The sequence below is a fragment of the Halyomorpha halys genome, unplaced genomic scaffold, assembly GCF_000696795.3.
Source record: "Halyomorpha halys isolate HHAL.00 unplaced genomic scaffold, Hhal_1.1 Scaffold643.1, whole genome shotgun sequence".
In the NCBI taxonomy this organism is placed as follows: domain Eukaryota; kingdom Metazoa; phylum Arthropoda; class Insecta; order Hemiptera; family Pentatomidae; genus Halyomorpha; species Halyomorpha halys.
In genome coordinates, this window is record NW_027112666.1 from 293,928 (window position 1) to 308,470 (window position 14,543).

A 14,543-nucleotide genomic window follows, 5' to 3' on the forward strand; every position below is an offset into this window, starting at 1 on the left:
AAACGAAAAACGACAGGACTTTTTGAATGCCCTGGTAGTTATGGGCATTTTCATTTTTGAGATATAGTTAACAATAAGCTAGTGAGTGGTATATGTTTATATGTTAAGATAAAGATAAAACTGGTTTCTATATTTGCTAATGCTGTTCCAATTTAGAAGATGTTTGTTTTATTTTATTGAGAATTAAGTAATCTATTAATTCTGTAGCTAAAATTCACTATAAATGTATAGTTTTTGAGTTATTTGAAAAACTAATTTTTTAAAAATTTTTTGAAATAATTTATTATAAATTACTTAGAGTCTGAACTACCTTTAATAATTTCAACTTTAAAGGTATCCTCACTTTTGAGGTATAGTGTTCACTAAGCCTGGCTTTATTATAAATTATTTATGATAATTATTATTACATTTATAAATTATTTTATTTTGTTTTTGGTGCTAGGTCTCATGGGCAATATTTAATAAAAACTGCAATAACTTGATTCATTTTTCTAAGGCCTGGGTAGTTGTTCGCTTCAATCCTGATCTTAGGTATTAATTCAAGGTCCTAAATCCTCAACCTCTTAACATTTTGTTATTATCAGTTAATAACAGTTCACAAATGTTTTGAAAAAAAATGATATAATTAGACGATACTTAAAAGACTGATTTAATTAAAACGAATTATGAACATGGAAAAAAAAATTACTCTGATTTTTTTTTAAAATAATTATTTATAAAAATTAAATGAAAATGAAGGTTTCACTTAAATTTCTTTAATAAACAAAATTAAATTAGGCTCTATAAAAGTATATTCCAGTCCTAATTAGTTGTATTGTGGAATTGAAGTGATACAAATGTCTTAGTTTGTTCCTTCTATAGATAAGGAAAAATTATAGCATACATGTAGTTTATTTTCAACTTTAATTTCATGGAATATTTAAAAAGTTTTTGTAATGTTAGATTCTACCTTAGATTGATTTTTTTGAAGTTCATAATTATCTGAGTTGAACTGAATGACAGTGGTACTAGACCTGATGGTTTTAATTATTACTATAAAAGGTATTAGTATTGGTCATACAGAAAATTAAATATTAAAAAAAACTGTACAAAACTTTGTAGAAAAAATAACCTCTATACTCTCTACTTCAGGTTATTGAGAATTTTGATGTTGAAATTTATTGGAATCTTGATTTGGTAGTGGTAACAACTGTTCAAGTTGAGAAGTGGTTCCCAAACTAGGGTACCTAAAGTGAATGACCTGCGATAATATTACATGGCAATAATATTTAATTTTTACTATAATTTTGCAATTTAGATGTAGAACCAATTAATATAAAATGGAAAAACTATCAACTGTTTATGCTGCGTTTACCACTCGTAGGCCATTTAGGCCTCAGAATACATACATAAGTTAGAAATGTTCAATGTACTATTAGTACTGAACTCAAGACCCCTCATGAGTTGTTATGATACTTATTTTTTATTTTTACATATTTATCTATTATTAATGGTTATGGTATATTGAGGTGATAAAACGAATATAAGAAAAAAAAAATGATATCTAACTGTTAGAACAGGAATTGAATTCCCCATTGGTAATTAATAACCTACCTCTATAATATAATGCTAATCAATATTAATGGAGTCAAATTAGACGTTCTGAAAATATTATGATATAGATTAAATTAGGGATTCTTATTTATTCCTCATTCCCAAGTAAGTATGTATATATATGTATTTTGATTGCATGGTATAATTCGTATTAAATTAAATATTTATCTATTATATAATTGTAAGATTAATAAGTAAGGATAAGATGATGTTTTCACTTTTTTTTTTTTTTTTAATTCAACTTCTATTTATACTTGTTTATGCTTTCTTGGAACATTTAATGATATTTTTAATAATCTTATTTTACATATTTTTAAATATTTCACCATTTTTACAAGTTTTTTTACTTGATACTTTTTACCATTTAATGTGTTAATGTGATTCAGGAGTTTTATGTTAGTTTTATTGGGAAAAAAAATTAACAGATCTTGTGAAGATACCTGAGCTTATAGTACAGGAGCCAGATAAATACAATCCCAATTTATCAAGTAATAAATTTCTGATTCATTACTTGATAAAACTAATTATTAACTTATTAATTAGTTTTATTTTAGTAACCGTTTTAGGATTGTCAGAAATGCGTCTCCATGTCAAGTTTGGATTTATATGTAGTAGTGGATTCATAACTCAATTTTGGCAAAATTTGAATATATATTCCTTTTTTTTTGCTCAAGATGGCTTACATCACTGAATTAATATGTTATGTTAATCATCTAATGCAGAATTTAATGCTGTTTCATTTCTTTTATCTTAATTATTTCGCTTGGAAGCTCCGTTTAGGAGTAATAGGTGAAAAAAAACCTAATTCGTTACTTAAATGAATTAATCACCTAATTAGTAGGACTTTTAGAACCGGCAGAATTGCATTTCCATATTTGTGATAGAAACGAATTTTTAAAATTATTTGCAGATTTATGTTCTATGTAATGGATTTTATGCTTCTGGTTTCTGTTAACTATAGAACTGTTAGTTTTAGAGATTTTATTTCTTTTAAGTACCATATTGCACTTCTTTCGTCATTGGATGTGAAATTATCATTGGGTCGATACAAATCGATTTTGCGTTACGATCGTCAATTTTTTTTTTAACTCAAAGACTCATTTCACTTGCAAATTTATGAAAAAGATGGGGATAGCGGAATAAAATAGCCACTTCAATTAATTTTTTTTTCTAATTTAAAAGCTTCTTTTAAGAAATTATACACGATATTTGATTTGTTTTCAAGTTTTTAATAATTTTTATCCCCCCTTAATTTTTTTGTTTTTATTAATATTAATATTTTTATTAATATTTTTTTAATCACAAAACTATGATCCCTTGTAGTACGTTTACTTGTATCTTTATACTCCTGAAATGTTTAATTATGTTAAACAAACTAGCACTTATGATTTAAAATAAATAATAAGTTTTTTATGTGCCCTATATTATTATTTGTATATACATATTTTTTTCCGAGAAAAACAATTATATTATATTATAATAAATTAGTAAAATTATACTATAATAAATATTTAATAATTTTTTATTTTATCTACATATTTAACATTCTTAGTCTGTATAGTAAATTTGTCCAGTATTTTTGTCTATTCCTTTTAGACATATATGCTCCTCCATCCTTGCAACTATATATAAAATAAATTGTAAAAAACTCTTACTGTTTTAGATTAATTTTTGGCACTATTGTACGTCTGTTAGTTCTTCTTTGCTTTGGTTTGACTGTAATAATAAATAAATAAATTTACTAACATCTCGATCGAACGTTGCTGAATCAGCACTAAGTAATAAATGAAATACTGTTATTTGTTCAAAATAAAAAAAAAAAAAAAAGATCAAACGAATACAAAATTATATAAGTAGCTAAAATCAAATATTTTAAATAAAAAATACCATTTTTTTTTCATAATCAGTTTCATTCTAATAATGCCGTAGTGTGCACTACATTATTTAGATGCATCGCATGCTTCCTCATTGGCAGGAATGTCTTGATACAATCTGTAGTTCCAGTGAGGGATAGCAAAAAATAACGCGGTAATTGTAGGCGATCTCTGACCCTTGTTTTTTCCCTTTATTGGTAGCATGTACTTATGTCGGTTAGTAAGAAAATAAAACGCGTATCCCCACGCCTAACTACGAGTTATTTTTTGAGAACAATATTTAACTTGATTGCCGACTCATCGTCAGATACTGTTTTAAAATAAATTTTTCTGTTCTATTTATTATTAAATTAATTCAACAAAGTTTTAAAATTAATTTTCTAAATAAAAATTGTAATATAAACTTATTTTAGGTTCACGCGGAAGCCTTATTTTAGTAACAAATCATCAAATTTTGATATTATATCAATATCTTTATTAGACTATACTCCACCCCTCATAATCAACTGTTAAAAAAAAAAAAATGTAACGGTTATATCAACCATGTAAGGCCCACCAGGCTGATCTGGTATAAAATAAGTAAATAAAATATCTTTATTAAAAATTCGCTATAAAAAATGGAAACAATTCTTTTTTAATCTACTAATACTTTATTTTTATCAATTTTTCACAAAGACTTCTAAAATAGGACATCAATTTTGATGATAAAAAATTAAAATGAAAACTTCAGTAAGTAATTTTCTTTTTCGAATGCACCTATTTATGATGTTTTCTGATTTTTTTCTCTCAGGACTATTAATATACTATAATACTTTAATTCTTTTATTTTTTATTAATTTACAAAACTATTGTTGTTTTTATCTTATTCTTTACAAAAAAAAAAAATATAGTTTAAAAGGAATAAATGATAGCAACATTTTAAATATAAATTATGTTAAAAACATATTTAAAAAGTTATCAGTAAATAAGAAATTTAAGGATATAGATATAAAAAAAAAAAAATAATGAAAGAAAAATTAAAACGAACGAAAAATCAACTATAACGAAAAATACCTTAAGATGGACGTTATTACTATTAATATTATTAATGTAAAATTAATAAAAAATTAAAGGTGTGAAGTATGAAAGTTGTTAACTACCCCAGAAGGAAATGAATTTAAAAATACTAAAAATGAAAACGTCTTTGAAGGGGAATGACGAGGTATTTGGGAAATGACAGTGCTGTTGTTTTACCGTCATATGATCATTCCACATCGTCTCCCGAGATGGATGTACGCGTATATAGGCGATGGTGGAATGAATGTTCTGTCTCTAACCTTACCTGGAGGGCCACGGAATTTTTTTATTTATTAGGCCAATTTTTTATTTATCATTTTTTTTAGTGTGGTGTAAAAAATTTATCGTAAAATAATTACAGAAAATGATATAGTAATTGAAACTTTGAATTTCAAAGTTCCGTGCGATCTACCACCCAAAAAAAAAAAATTTATATATATACACACCTAGACCTAGACGATGTGATATCATACTGACCACCTTGTAAGCTACAAGAGCGGTCGTTTCAATAGTTGTGACCCGCGGAAGGCCAAAGGTGAAAAATAAATTGGTGAAACAAAAACAACTTTAGCCACCAAAATTCAAGAAACATGGCGGACGAGGTGAAACAAGCAACCGGTTTGAGCGAACATATCTTTCAAGGGAAAAATTGTAATTAATTGAAAAAAAATAAAATAAAATTTATATCTTAATAATTATTTATGAACAAGGTAGGTAGATCATTTAAATAAGGAAGATAATAACTTAGAAGAAACAAGAAAATAATCGATGTTTCAGAAACACTGATGCTGATTTACTATCTCTGTTTACTTTTTTTCCGGCATCGTTTTGACGAGTTATATATGAGCTATTTATTTTGAAAGTGGAATCCATAAAGTCCATTTATGTCTATATCGAGGTATTGAAGGATTTGTGTTGTAATAAATTTTAAAATATGGGTAACAGTTCAACAATGTTTTTGTGTTTCTAGGAGAATAAAATTTATCACTAAAATCAGCATTATGGATATTTTTTATGAAATAATATTTTTTGATGCCAATGAATGGACCTAAACCAATTGAAATTGCGTTTTAAATACTTATGAAAGTACAAGTCCATGAGAAAAGTAAATTTCTCTTGCTATAAAAATAAATATATACACTTTTAAATAATGAAGATGGTCAGATTTGCGGTCAAAAGAGAACTTACTCAAAGTTGCCAAAGCTATAAACTTGAACAGACCTGATTAAGCTCTATAAAGTGACCTGAAACGTCGGAAATATATAGTTTTTTTCATTATTTGAAATTATACGGTCAATTATTTATACATAATATATACACTTTCATATTATAAAATAAAAATGATATTAAACTACTATTCTTTGTTGGTTAATCTTTACATTAAAATTATTATTGTTTTATTAATAATTATTAAATCTTCCGTTTGCGTCTGGGGAAGGGGTTGAAATTAAATATGGTCTGCAGGTGGCATAAAATGTAATTAATCTATTAAGTAGTGGTATTTTAAGTATGTAGGTTGTATCATTATTACTTTCTCTTACCTATATATTGAATGTAGGTAATAGTAATTAGGATATAGGATATAGGGGAATAGGAATATAGTAATAGAAATTATTGTGATCGTGCGAAACTTCGGATTCGAGTTTTCGACGGAAATGCATGTTTTGAGGTCTTCTGAGTCTAATAAACCTAGTCTCACAAAATGGTCTGTTTTTTGTTGTGTTTTTTTTATGGGAGGCGGAAATCTTCAAAAGATGCGGATAGGCCCATACCTATCCGTGTATGGGATTTTTACCCACTTGTACATCAATACCTCAATGAAGGAAATACATCGCGGAGGTGGAGTGGCTGTGAGTGTTAGGCTACTTCCTGGCTCGCCTTTCCTCCTCTTCCTTCCTCAGTTGCTTGAGGATCCCCGCTATCCTGCAATTTTGGGAGAGTAACATTCTTGTCGGCTGTCGGCGCTGATCTGCAGACCTGATTGAACTCAGTTTTCCTAGAAGTGGAAATAGGAGAAAAACACATAGTCAGTGCTTTCTTCTACTGCTAAGGATGATGATTGAAGATGGGGAATCAGTCTATGGGTCTGATTCCTTCCGTTAGACATCACACCCTCTTTGCCACTAGTCTATTGTCTCCTCCCTTTTCTGAGTCCTGGGAATAGGCTCTTCTCTATTATTGGTGTACTACTTCTCTTTGGCGATCATGACTGTGCATCCTCGCCACCACATGTACGAATATAACCATATAATATAGTGGCATATATAACCATGTGAATCCCTTATCATCAACTAGGACTCGTGTGAATTCCTTATCGAATCTAAAGTACTTCAAACAAAGTCATTATGGATTTGTAATTGAAATACTATTTTGATAATTAAATATAAAGCTGTGGTCCCATAAAATTTTATGTCATATCCATTTGAAACTAAGGGAACTCCAGAATCCAGGGAAATCCAGATGAAACATATACCGCTATCTAAATAAACGTTTTTTATCACTTAATTAACCATCAAATTTTCGTGTTACAAAATCTTAACGACTTTAAATATATCTGTGGAAATTCGTTTCAGAATGAAAAGATTATGTAAAAATATGACTATTAAAGTAGCTAACTTATTTTTTTTTGGAAAATGGAACTAGGCCACTTTCAAAATAAGCGCCTCATGTATTTTTATTTCACTGTTAATGGAATTGTAAATTATTGTTAATTATCCGTTAACTAGCCGGTAAATAAACGAGAACAAGTTGTTGAGGTCGAAGAGAGCGATGCGATCCCCCACCATGGCGAATGCCGGCAGTGAGTACCGTACCATCGTTCGGTAAGGACGTGATCTTTGTGTGCTTAAGTGCTTCTTTCGTGTTAGTGTCATCTGTGCTAATATCAATTCATAACATCCTCTTTGGATTACTTCGTCTTTGACTTCGACTTCGTAAGTTAAACATAATTTATATATGTAACCAACTTCATATTTAGGAAAAATTATTTTCAGCCATTTCAAGGGTTTGTTTCCCATATAATAAATTTTGAGATGAAAATTGATTCTTTGCCAATTTTAATAGGATTTTGAATTGTCAGATTTTCAAAAATTTTTGCAATATTAAATTTTTAAAATTGCTAATTTTTTTCTTTATATATAAGTAAATAATTCGATTCATTTTTACTAATTATTTTCCTTGAGACTGTATACCTATATATAAGTAACTTCAGCAAAAAAAAAAATATATATATATATATATCAGTACAAACATTTTTCATTTTAAGAAATATTTATTTATTAATTGGAGGTATAATTAGATGAATATATAGTTACAAATATTTGAATCCTTGAAAATTTTAATTATTATATTTTATTATTCCAACTTCAGATTGTAAAAACTTAACTTTAAACTCTTCGAAATTCGCCAAATTGAAGGCTCAGAAAAATTAATCTAATTGTAGAAAGGTTTATTTTAAATAATCTACAAAGCAAAAACATCTATTTTTCTTAAAATTTCACTTAACACCTTCATTCACTCATTTCTTCAATTGCCTTGTTGATTTTGATTCAGCTTACTTCCTTGTCAAAACAGGTATAAATCCGAATTTTTTTTTCTTTTAAAATTTTTAAAATTTGTCAAATATCTCTTAATGCTATGTTATTATTCCTTATTTAGCACTCTATGTCTTGTAGAAAAATTCCCACTCTCAACTCACATGGATATCCAATCTTGGAACTGTCAACAAGAGCACTAAACTATGAAATTGTGTAAACCCTTTAATATGCTTTTAGTTGAAGTAATCAGTTCTATGTATTTATATAAGTGTTATTTGTATTGTTTAAATTTAATTTTAAATATTTATCTTTAAATCCATTTTTCTTAGTTTAGTTACTGTGTGGATCGCTTTCTCTCTGCAAAATTCGATCCAATTTAGAATTTAGATTAGATTATATATCAATATTAAAATAAATAAAAAAAAAATAAAATCATAAATTTCAGAAAAGAAAGGGATCTTAAATTGCCCTGCTATCCTTTTATCAGCTATGGTCCCTTTCTCTTTATAATTGTTGAAATTTATATCTTCTTTGACAGTTCTGTTTAATTGATCTAGGATTGATTTATAATTAATTTTGAAATATTTTTTTATATTCTACCTGTCTGCTGGATGATCAGTTCTAGGACTTATGCTGCAGGTAGGTCAGTTACTGGCCTTCGTTAAACTTAATCAGAAGCTTTAACCGAAAGTCAATCCGATTACTTGTTTGTGAATGGAAATCAAATCCAATCGGTCCATGAAGATAAGTGAAAGTTATACTTCACAATGATTTTCAGATAAAAAAGATAAGGTCAAGTATAATCGGTCTAAGAAGGCACTCCAGCGAATCGCGATGATAAGCCAAGATGGTTGAAGAAACCGGTTCTTTCGATTTTATTTAAGTCATGAAAGAGAAGGGAGAATTTTAAGAAATCTTTTTTTGGAAAGTATTCCGTATACACAATCGATAAAAACATCTCTTTCAAGGTTTTTCTTTTTCTTACGAAGCGATATCCTTCGCGAATCGGTGTTCATTCGATAAAAAGTCACTGTATATGTAAAATGCTTGTTAAGTAAAACTGATATTGTATTATAATATATGATAATTGTAAATAATAACATATGCGGATATTGTAATAGGTGCGGATTATTGCCTTGTTTCGAGCCTTTCAGTAGGGAACCAACATGCAATGGCAATAGAGAAAGGAGGAAACCACATCTGACGAAGGTGAACCTGGTCTACTCTGAGGGGGAAGGGTATATCTAGTCTTTGGTTCGATTCCAAGTATCGATTAATCGAAGTTGCTTTATATTCGAAACTTCGGATATTGTGAGATATTTCTTCCCTCTTTAGGTTTCTTAGATATTGTGTTAGGTGGCGAATCTGGAAACATTTAGATTAAATTTAACTGACCACAGAAAAATTAAATGATATTGACTGGCTTACGAGTTGTGATATAAACAATGGAAAACATTTAATTTTTTTTCCATAGAATTGTGAGAATCGAACTGAGGTACTGTACAAAATTCATAAGTCTTGTTGAAATATAGTTTTAATGATTTTTATGACATTACCAATTAGACCATTATAGTATTCGATCCTTGGTCACTTTATGATATAGGGCCCTTTAGATTATAGACAAAGAAGATATCTTACTTCCTTTTTCTTGTGTTGAACTGTTTTGGAATGATGAACTATAAATATGACTAGACTATTTTAAGGCTGTTAAAATGAGATGTTTTAATTTTTTTTATGGCCCTGCCGATGCTTTACTTGGCGAAATGTTTCCTGGTATTAATATTATAATATATTTTAGTCTAGTAATATCATGACACAGTAGTTCTTGTTTTTTTTTTTATTTTATTTTTTTATTTCTATTCCAAATAATTACTTTTAATACTGCAACATAAAATATTGAATTTAAAAATAAGCAAGTTCTAATCGTATACCGAAAACTGTCCAATTATTTAGTGGTTGACCGTGAATGTTATATGAGGAGAAAATGGAATGAGATTAAGATTGGGTGTGGTCAGTGAAAAATACAAATACTAAAATAAATAAATAGAGTAAAAATTACTTTATGCCAAAGTTTCGGTCAGATATTCAGATCTTCATCATGGCTAATTACAAAAAAACAAGAAGAAAATTAAAAGATAACAAATAATATAGGTAAGTAAGTAATACATGAATAAAATGTATAGTACACGCATTATAAGAAGAAGACAGTATGAAAACATAGTTATATTAAAATTATAATATAAAATAATATGTATGTGTATAAAAATTAAAATCTAGTAATTAAATATATATAAAAAATCAAAATTAAATAAATATTAATTTTTAGAAAACTATTGAAATTAGGAGAGAACAGCTAACTTTGTAATTTCAATTGAATTAATTATAAAAAGTCAAATAAATTAATATTTGCTCGTAATGTTCGTACTTATTGAATACTTGAGTATTAATTTACTTTCTTATTTTTCTTTTCGGTACGTTATGAAATATTTCGTACCTATTCTTAAGTTTTACTATTTGTTAATATTTTTTCTCTTGACAACTTCCTAAGTGTTCGTGATCTATTTTCTCTGAACCCTTCTGTTTAATCCCGCTCTCGAACTGCGTCTTACTTTCTTTATAAGGTAGAAATATGCCGCAATTTTTACGATCGGCCTTGAAAAAAGAACCGTTAGTTATTTTTTACTTGTTACGAAATTGTTTATAGTTGCTGTTGCAGGTACGTTGAACTCTGCCTAGCTGTTGGTAATTGGACTCTAAGGCTAGTATTTGTGTATCTTTACTTTCGTTTTCTGTTAGATCTATTTTGGTTACTCTATACCGTCTTGAAAATTAAAAAAACAAATAATTTTTTTTTAGTTTAAAATTCTTTCATTTATTCTGAAAAAAATGATACGTATATTATGAGGGTATCTACTGGATTAAAAAATAATATACTAAAATAGGGCGTGTGATAACTTTATGTTATTAAAATTTATGGTTAGAAAAAGATTAATATTTATTATATTTATATTTTTTATTTGTTGAAACAATGTTGTTGTTTTTTTGTTATGTAAATAGGTATAATACAAAGCAATAAAAAAGGAAATACTAATTTTTATCAAACTAATTTAAAAAGTATAACATTTTTTTTTTATAAATAATATAAAAAATGTGATCATTTAAATCGAAATTAAAATAAAAAAAATATTTTTTCATTATTTTTCTTCCATTATTTTTAAATTCATGACATAATACAATATCTCACGATGAAAGAAATGTTATTTTAACTAGAAAATTACAGAAACTCCAACTAAATATTTTTTAACTTCTGTCCTTTTTTTAGAAAAAATCAGAATGCTAAATTAAATGATGCGTAAGTGTTCTTAAGTTCTTATTGGACGATTATAATAACCGGGAAGTGTGGTGGAAAATATTTTTTGATGTATATTGGGCCAGCCTGGAAGTGAGTGTGGCCTCACTATTAGGACAAGAACTATATTAGTCCTTATATACTCCAACTTAAGGCAGGAGAGATGAGTTATCCTGCAGGTTACAAACCAGTGGGAAAGTCGAGAACATCTGAGGGTCCACCACGAAATAATATTTATCTCGCCCAGGCCGGATTCGATTCACGATAGTGCTATGACCGTGGCTTAGCTGGCTCCACCAACCACGGACTCCCTTGGAGGTTTTGAAAATATGTGAATTATTTGGTCTAATAGTGTTAATTACTCCACCAATTGTACACTTAAAGGGATATTGAAGGCCATCGGACTTAAAAATATCCTGCTTAGTTAATTGGCCTGTCAGAGATGGAAGTAGCGAATGAAATTCAAGAGACCAACATTTCTGTAGACGATTTTACTGAACCCAAATGAAAGAATAAGGATACAAACACCTCCATGATAATATCATCATGTATTATTCAGGTTTACCAACTTAAAAAAGATTCAGAGCTAACTCTTCTCACCTTTGGAATTTGATTCCTTAGTATCCGTTTGTTTAGCTGCTACTATCATTAAAGTTGTATCTTTGAGAACAGTGTCGCAGAGAGCTCGGTTCAAAACGGTGTAGGTTCGATTCCCATCTAGAACTATTAATATTTTTTCCTCGGCGGTCCCGATTAATAAATCTTGACACTCCCTCTCTGGTTAGAACGAGACGGTAACCTCTAGGTAGCTGTTCTGGGGTTGGGCAAAAAGGGCCATGGAGTTCACTTACCGTTATCCCCAATATTACTAGTTCTAGTAACTGTACAATCAAGTTCTTTTTTGCATTTCTACTTTTAGTATATATTACTATTGTCATTATTATCTGAGGATTTTTATTAATTACTGGAACCATGTTATGTGATAGTAATAACTAGGGATAGGATTTTTATGTGCTAAAAAATCCGAAATATGAACATAAATATGTGCTAATAAATTGTCAAATATTTAAAAAAATATCTATTTATGAATTTTGTAATATTCAACAATATAAATTACTAATTAATTAGTAATTTTATAACTTAAAAAAAGTTACATAAATATGTATTTATTATCTATTATATTAATAATATTTTAAAGAAATTATGTTAAAATATGTACAAAAAAATGTACTTAGAGAAAACATAGCTATTCAATAACAAGACATTAATTAGTAATTGTAATTAAACTAATTGATTAATAATTACTCAAAATGAATTATGAACAAATTATAAACGGAAATAAAGAATAATCCTTTTTAAAAAGAAAAAGAAAAAAAAACTTTAGAAAAATATTTAAAACTTTGAAAGAAATCAATTATTCAGCAGGGTTAGTAACAAAATTATTGCAGATTAAATGCTTTTTTAAATTTTCAAATAAAAATCTTCGTCGTTTTGACCGCAGAATGGACTTGTACCGGCTAAAAGATCTTTCAACATTTACTGATGTTATAGGGGCATACTTAAATGAAGCTGTTTCCATTGCATCTAGTTCGGTATTCTGCATCACCTGGGCGGCTGTGTCATCATTTGTTATTATAAGGAATAAGACCCTTGCTCTTTTTAATTGATTCTGAGGGATTCTCGGTGTAATTCTGTGTGAAAATTTATTATTGCCACTGCTTTTAATTTGTGTTCAAAGATGAAGATACAGAATTTTTACGCACTATTTATGATAAATGATAAATTTCACTTTTAAGTTTCTTGCGTTCTCTTGAATTTTACGTTGTTGCTGCGAAAAATGTATTTAAAATAGAACAAATAATTTAAGGGAATATGTGATTCAGGAAAAAATATTGAAAAATATGATAAAAATAACAAATATTTCAGAAAATATGTGATTTACAACAAAATATGTAAAAAAGGCCAAATATTTAAAAATATGTGAAATAAAAATGGCTTCTTTTGGCCAGAAATGTCTTGAAACATCTATAGTTAGTAAGGAATCGCATATATCATGGTCAGGTAAAAATATGTGAAAACATAAAAATCCTATCCCCTAGTAATAACCATCGAGACTCCTAAGGGATCAATACTAGGAGCATATACTTAAATGAATTACTCCTTCTGCCTCTTTGGCTCGATGTTTTCATTTAATTTCTCTTTAGGTAACTTATAAGTAGCTTCATTGACATTACATTTATTGTCATCTGTCATGGCTAACCTAATGCGACAGCACTGCCATAACATCTTCATGATGGGAACTATCATACAATATACATCATATATGGTGGCTGAGACAGTTGCTGCAATAGATGAAAACTGCAGCAGAGTATAATATAAGGGTTTTCGTGCTGTTTTTTTCTTTAATGCCAATAAACACTATACCGTACTAAATTTGGACAATTGTTTTATTACTGACTTATTATTTAAATTAATAATCTTTAATGGTGGATTATTATGGTAACAGAGAACTACCATTTCTCTGTTATAATAAATTGTGCTTCTCTATCCTCCGGTTTGGTTCCAACTACAATACAAATAATTTCATTTTTATTTATTATTTATGATTTTCTCTAATAATGAAGGAAAAAAATCGTCTTCAAGATATTTTCGAACGTTGTACTGGACCTCGTAGGCCTGAACACAACATTCGATCTCATCTGATGACACAACCTTCTTCAGTGTTTAGTAAAAATAGTCGCTGTTATGCCGGCCTCTCTTTTTTGTTTACGGCCGAGACCAAATAACGTTCTGTCATTGATATAATTCTCTACACGTCCCTTGGAAAAATAAAAATAATTTTAAGTTCTCTATTGGAATCGCTCCAAATCAGTTATACTTTGATGAATAGTGGGGAGGTTATGAATGTTTCCCTAATAATAATAATTTGTATATGATCTTTTCACTTTCCTGAGACTTATTATTTAAAAAAAAAATAAAATAACGTGTATCCAAATTATTTCTCAAAATACTCTTTATTATTTCTTTAAAAGTCCAACGTTTCAGCCATCTTGAAGAACAATCTTATATATAACAAATTTTATTGTACATACGTTTTCAACAATTTTAACAAAATACTAGATTTTGATTAATATA

At 28.3% G+C, this 14,543-nt stretch overlaps 1 protein-coding gene across 2 annotated transcripts in view; it reads left to right on the forward strand.

The window, feature by feature from the left end:
• LOC106689817 (uncharacterized) overlaps window positions 1-14,543 on the forward strand; it is a 353,286-nt gene that overhangs the window by 3,685 nt on the left and 335,058 nt on the right. Inside the window, exon 1 of one of the 2 annotated variants that reach the window (XM_067050475.1) lies at window positions 7,321-7,456. The exons of the other annotated variant lie outside the window; for it this stretch is intronic. The gene's annotated coding sequence lies outside the window, so the exon portion shown is untranslated. Of the gene's footprint in view, window positions 1-7,320; window positions 7,457-14,543 lie in introns of those variants that run through there. 2 annotated transcript variants of the gene reach the window in all.